The sequence below is a fragment of the Rhipicephalus microplus genome, chromosome 8 (assembly GCF_043290135.1).
Source record: "Rhipicephalus microplus isolate Deutch F79 chromosome 8, USDA_Rmic, whole genome shotgun sequence".
Classification (NCBI taxonomy): domain Eukaryota; kingdom Metazoa; phylum Arthropoda; class Arachnida; order Ixodida; family Ixodidae; genus Rhipicephalus; species Rhipicephalus microplus.
The window spans coordinates 105,667,204-105,674,385 of NC_134707.1; the positions used below are offsets into that span (position 1 = coordinate 105,667,204).

General features: G+C 41.2%; 1 non-coding gene across 1 annotated transcript; it reads left to right on the forward strand.

The window, feature by feature from the left end:
- Nucleotides 1-4,494: 4,494 nt before the first annotated feature.
- Nucleotides 4,495-4,566, forward strand: TRNAG-UCC (transfer RNA glycine (anticodon UCC)). Its single transcript has one exon. It is a non-coding gene; the product is annotated as a tRNA-Gly (tRNA).
- Nucleotides 4,567-7,182: the final 2,616 nt, after the last annotated feature.

Below are 7,182 nucleotides of genomic sequence, written 5' to 3' on the forward strand. Positions count from 1 at the left end.
TACTGTATTTGATTCTATTACTGTTGCTTTCCGGTGATGTAGAGATAAATCCTGGCCCCCGCAGTGAAACTGAACTAGAATTGCTTAAGAGTTTGCAGGCAGGTCAGAACAGCATCATGAAGAAGCTGGATACTATCCAGGAAAAACTAGCAATGCATGAAGCTATGCTCTATGAAATAAATTATAAATTGGGCAAAGCTGAAGGACAGATTGAAGTTCTTAACGAGACGGTAGAACAGCATGGAAACGTGGCCAAACAGCTCGAAAAGAAAGTTAAAAAACTGCAAACACAAGACGTCGGCCTTGAAAATAGAAGCCAAAGGGCCAACGTGGTCTTTTAAGGCATTTAAGATGACAAGGGAGAGACGTGGCAGCAGTCTGAGAAACTGATTAACGACATCTGTCTAAGTCGTCTTGCAATAGAACTGACGTCAGTACAAGGAGCACACCGTATCGGTTGATTCAACAAGAAGTCCACCCAGCCAATTGTTGACAATTTTTCCTCCGTCAAGGAAAAAATGGATGTCCTTAAAAACGCTAAGAAATTCAAAGGGTCTGATTACAGTGTAAATCAGGACTACGCACCAGAAACACAAGAAATTCGAAAACGATTGTGGAACTATGCTAAAACTGAACTAGCATATAGCAGTAGCAAGGTTAAACTAAGTTTTGACAAACTAATTGTTGATGGCAAGGCCTTCACGTGGGACGAAGAAAAAGAAAAGGTAGTTCCAGCTCTAAAGAAGTGACACCCTGCTTTTGAGACCGCCTCATACTCACGCAACCTAACAGCTGTTGTTGTAAACTGCAGAAGTATTGTGAATAAAATAGATGAATTCGCGGGCTTAGTTGAATCGACAAAGGCAGAAATAGTGTTTGGGACAGAATCATGGCTGTTACCATCAATCAATAATAGTGAGGTGTTTTCTAGTCACTTTAACGTTTACCGAAAGATAGGGCAAGATTAGGTGGAGGGGTATTTTTGTTAGTTCAATCTTCCTTACGGTCATCTGTACTTGATATCGGGCACGATGACGTAGATTCGGTCTGGTGCACGGTGACACTTGCTGATAATATTAAATTTATTGCCGGAACGTTTTATCGACCACCAAATTCTGATCCGGATACGTTGCAGCAACTGTACGACATAATTTACAGAACATCATATCAGTTTATGCTTGCCGGTGATTTCAATCTACCGGATTTGACGTGGTATAATGATTGATTTGTGGGGTTTAACGTCTCAAAACCACCATATGATTATGAGAGACGCCGTAGTGGAGTGGTATAATGGAACATGTATCGCCTTTTCTGGTTTTCGCGAAAACATCGGCATGAAAAAACATCGTTGATACGTTTGGTCTTACTGAATACGTACTGTGGCCACAAGGAATAATAACATTTTAGATTTGCTTTTATGTAATTCGCCAAATATTGTGGACTCTGTGACGTATATACCCGGTATCATTGACGATCTCGCGGTTGTAGAAACTATTAAACATGTGATCAAGAGACCCAAGCCCCGCCAATCGAGGAAGGTGTATTTTTATGATAAGGGTGATTACTCTGCTATTTCTTAGGAATAACTTGCTCATTTGCCTGTTTTCGATTGTCATTGCGAGAGCGCCGATGTTTTACAACTGTGGTCTCTATTTAAAGCAAAAGTCATAGAACTAACGGAAAAGTATGTGCCATGTACAAACGCGGTTAAACTCGAAAAGTGCAAGAAGCCATGGGTGACACCAGCGAGTTTTAAATTAACAAGGAAAAGACGACGAGTATACAAGGCATTTAAAAGAACGTATACTAGTTATCAGTACACCAAGTTGGTCGAGATAACAAATGAATACAAATTTAAAGTTCGTAGCGCAAAGGATCAATACTTCAATCGACTAAACGAAAGTATAAAAACGAACCCAAAGCATTTTTGGAGATACATAAGAAACTGTGGAGCCGATTCAACCGGAGTATACAAAATTTTCCATGATGGTCAGATCTTGTCCAGTGACATTGATAACGCGTCGTGTCTTAATGATTTCTTTCACTCCGTATTTTTACCTCAAACGGATTTTGCGAAATTATCTACGCTGGCAGAGCCACCTCTTGGAACTCAGCCATTAATGCCACCGGTTAAACTCTGTATGAATGGTATCAAATCCCTTTTAAAAAATATAGACGAAACCAAGGCCACTGGTCCAGATGGTATTTCCCCACGCGTGTTGAAGCGTCGTGCCTGGCCATTAGTATCTTATCTTTACCTAATATACAAAAAATCTCTCTCTATTGGGGTTCTGTCTGAGGACTGGTCGTGGTTCCCATTCACAAGGGTGGTTCCAAAAAGAGGCCAACAACCATAGACCTATTTCATTAACATCTATTCTCTGCAAAATGGTAGAGCATATTTTCTATAAAGACATAATGAAACACTTAGTTAAACATAAATTATTAGTTGATGATCAACATGGTTTCCGCAGGGGGCCTGTCTTGCACAAAACAGCTGATTGAGTTCTACAATGATTTAGTGTCCGAGGTTGATGACAACGGTCAGACTGTGTTTTCTAAGATTTCAGAAAGGCGTTTGACACCGTGTGCCATCCCTTGCTTCTTCGCAAACTCGAAAGGGCAAATATTGATAAGAAAGTACTGAATTGGATAGCCTGCTATCTATCACAGCGTCGACAATGTGTCATTCTCAATGGTAATACTTCTTCTACGGTGGAAGTAACATCGGGTGTCCCTCAAGGGTCCGTTTTAGGGCCGCTACTGTTTTTAGTTTACATTAATGATATTCCTGATGGCATTACTTCTCAAATACGTTTATTTGCTGACGACTCAGTTGTGTACAGAAAAATAAAAAAATGAACAGGATCACCGTGAATTGCAGGCTGACCTTACCCGAATTGTGCAAGGTGTGATAAGTGGAAAATGCAACTTAATGTGAAAAAATGTGTGCACGTGTCTTTTACTAAAAAAAAGAAAAAGGATGAAGAGCGTTACTTTTTCAATGGTGACATCATTGATCACCAACCAATGTATAAATACTTGGATGTAACGCTTACGAGCGACTGTTCATGGAATGTGCATGTGCATGCTGTAGTTGCAAAAGCTGCCAGAGCCCTAAATTTCATTCTACAAAATCTGAGATCCTCCCCCGCTTTCCTAAAAAGTACTGCGTATATTTCATTTGTGCACCCGAATTTCGAATATGCATGTTGTGTGTGGGGTCCGCGCCAAAAGTCCTTGATTGATCTGATCGATAAATTACAGAAAAGAGCGGCAAGGTTCGTTCTCAGTCGGTATAAGCGAGGTGACAGCTGTACTGAAATGAAAAACGAGCTGGGATGGGAAGCACTCTCCTCTCGCAGAAGAAAATTGCGTTTGAAATGGTTACTTCAGATATACCATAAGAAGACTGGCATCAATAAAGACTTTTACCTTAAACCACCGCATCATCTGTCTAGAAGGTCTGATCATGACCTTAAGATTCAAGAATACCGGACTGGAACGAACCTTTAGGCTAATTCTTTTTTTTTTTGTTCATACTGTACAAGAGTGGAATCACTTGTCTTGTGACCAAGTGTGCTGTCATAACGAAGACTTGTTTTTTTTTTTTCAAAGCTCTAACCCCCCCCCCTCCCCCGCTTACACGCGTTTGGGCAAAGCAGGGTATTTCTGAATAAAGAATAAAGAATAAAGAACTTCAATGTAAATGTGAAGAAAGAAAAGTGAGTGAATAGATAACTTGCCGTGGGCATACAGTCATGTAGATGCTCGATGAAAATGATAACAAGAGAAGCGTTTATTGTTATTTTGACTGTTTCGGCCAGACTTTGGTCTAAACTGTGGAAATCAACGCTTCCGTAGTAACTGTTTTCACGGAAGTTCTACTTGACTTATCATAACGCTATGGCTACTTTCGCCACCCTGCCTGCCTATATATATATATATATATATATATATATATATATATATATATATTTAGCGAAGAAATTCAGAGTAATTATAAGTGAAAACAGAGTGCTCAGACTTTGACACTCTTCATTAATGAGCTAAGGTCGACCAATTAAATCAAAGCGATAAATCCTTTCAAATTCTGAACCTATAATTTAACACAATACACATTCTGTACAAATAAAGCTATAATACAAGTGTAATGAACGATCGAAATAGAAGCGCTTATTCATATTGAAAAGCCCGCCACTTGTACGTGTGTATGTTTAGCGGAGCCGGTTCCGCACGGTCAACGACCTGGTCACTCCTCGTCCAGCAGCTGCTCTCGTCTAGGTTAATCGACTGACTCGGTGAAATACTTTATTTATATGCCCGCCACTGTCGGGCGTCGGTGGTATAGTGCCTTCTACAGATGGAGGAATTTTAAAAAGCCTGTTAAATATGATGCTTTTTACCTCTTTTTTTGTTTCATGTTTCTACTTTGTTTGATGTATATATGTTTGTGAATGTTGTATGTAAACAGGCAATAAAGAAAGAAAAAAAGCGTCGGTGGTATAGTGGTTAGCATAGCTGCCTTCCAAGCAGTTGACCCGGGTTCGATTCCCGGCCGACGCATGTTCTTTTTTCAGTATTTTGTTCCGTTTTTTTTTTCAAAAATTTTCATAGTTCACGTGTTTTAGGCTGCTTTGCCGATTTTCACAAAGGAGGAAGAAGGTTCTAACGTAAATGTGGTGAAAAGTTGCTAGTTCACGACAACGTTTTCCGGCATAATTGTCACTGTGGCAATTAAACTCATTCTTGTTCACTACAAAGCGATGGCTTTTTGATCTTATCTTTAATGAAGCTTGTTCTAAACGAACACATTATTGCAGGCGTAACAAAACAGGCATCTATAAAGAACAGTCAAGAGTTAACAAGGTTGTTAATTTCATGAAAATTAAATGATAAAAAGGAGCGGTCACTTCGTTCAATGGCCGCGGATACCTCATGTTAAGTGATATGTGGGGTCAGAGTCCTTCAATGCTCACCACCCCACCAGAGTCCTTCAAATTGAAGGACTCTGGTGGGCTTTAACGTCCGAAAACCATTACATGAATATGAGAGACGCCGTAGTGGAGCGTTCCGGAAATTTTGACCACCTAGTGCTTCTTAACGTGCACCCTAATTCGAGCACACGGGCCTACAACATTCCCGCCTCCATTGGAAATGCAGCCGCCGCAGCCGGGATTCGATCCCGCGACCTGCGGGTCAGCAGACGAGTACCTTAGCCACTCGACCACCGCGGCCGGGCAATGCTTGTCTTAATGTGTGATACGGTTATTTTTACGAGTTTTACGTCCGAAAAACGTGATGCCTTTATAGGGGATGCCAATATATGGAGATTCCTGAAAGTCTTAACGCCTCGTCCCCTGACGTGGGCCAGGGATAGAAAGTTTTACTCTAACACTACGAGTTCTTTTGTGTGTTCCTAATATAAACACTCGGGCTCTATATTTACGCGTCCTCTAGAATGCAGCTGGACCAGCCCGTGAGCTTCCATCAGTAGATTAGTAGTCGAGCATCGTCACCGCATGACCAACGGGGCTTTTTTTCATTTTTGTTGGCGGCATATGAAAAATTCTAGCGAAAGATTTCTGATGTATGTGATTTAGTCAGTAGCTTGAATACATATGTGCACTCATTCAAAAACGTAAATATATATTCGAGCTCACGTAACCTCTACCTCCCTCTCTCTCCCACTGAAGAAATCAGTTTTGTGCTACGTGAGCAAATTATTTGAAACGTTGCCGTGTTCACTTGCAACTTTCGTAACGCCGGGTTGACAGCGGTTCCACCTCTCTTAGATTTCAGCCGAAAAACCGGCGATATCTACTTTCTAGTTTCATGTTAGGAAGATTTAAGGCGTCTACATGAACAGCGCATAACAGGAAAATGTTAAATCCAAAATGAAACGATTCGTATGTCACTGCAAGGAAATGTAGCGCCATCTTCACCGCCATTCATCATCACATACAATTGAACCTCGCCTCTCGCCCACCTCATGTGGAGCTCGAGACGCAACCCAGTCAGAACAAGCACACGCATCTGCCGGTTTGGACAAAAGAGTTTGAAAGAAACTGGTTCCTACGTTGCAACCACTGCCACTCTTCTTCGTGAAGAGAAAACGGCGAAGCCCCGTCGGCTGTTGTCACGCCTCTCGTCTCTCGCTCCAAATACATGCATTTTTGTGAAATTATTTACCTAAATATACCGCAAATACAAGGAAAACAAATGCATTGCCTATAAAATTTTACGCAATTAGTGAAATGACATTCAGAACGCTTCAATAATAAATGGGCAAGCATGGCCGTGTTGCAGCTTTTAGATTACTAGTATGAGCTTAACAATACGAATACGGGTCTCATTTCTTTTCAAAGGGGCACGGCTTTCAGATGAAAGCATTCACCGTCAAACACTGTGCATCGACCATGTTAAGTGCAAGATTTTCTTGCGGCCCAAGGGGCTGCTTTCAGCTCTCCCATAGTAGTGAACCGAGAACTATAACTCGTTAACAACCTGTTTTTTTACATAGCTGTCCTTTGGTGCGGAAAGTTGACTAAGGCCCAAGGGACGTCTCTCAGCTCTGCCGTAGTGCAGTACTGAACACGCACAGCCATAATATTGATGTCATAATGAGCTCAAGTTTGTGGTAATCACACCCTCATGTTGACGTCATATTTGCACTTCATCACGTGATGATGATTTTTTTTTCATGTCTCGCTTTGACGCTGAATCCACCTACACTGACGCACTGTTTACGCGCAAGATGAAAGGATCCACGGATTTTGCTTTAATATGGCTAATTAAGCCTGATTCGAAAATAACTTGCAAGGAACATGATTTTGGAGCGCAACTGGCAGTCACAAAGTCGTGAAGTTGCGTCAGAGCTTATGACAGGGCAAACACAAGAAAAATACAATTTTTCTTATCTCATTACCAAATAAAATTTGCACAGCTTACCAATGTCACGCAAGGCTGTGGCAGAGGAAGGCTGGTCGGCATTTGCTTCATGTTGGCAGTTTCCATTTTAAATTGTATCATGACGTGTGCTTTTAATTCACCGCTTATTCTTGCGACACTTTCCATGCGTATTTTTAAACGTAGAGACCCAGTTTTCTCACGATAACTCTTTTACGGCGAAGTTGTTTAAGAAACCGTTGCTCCTTCACCCCGTACCAAAAGCCTTTCGTG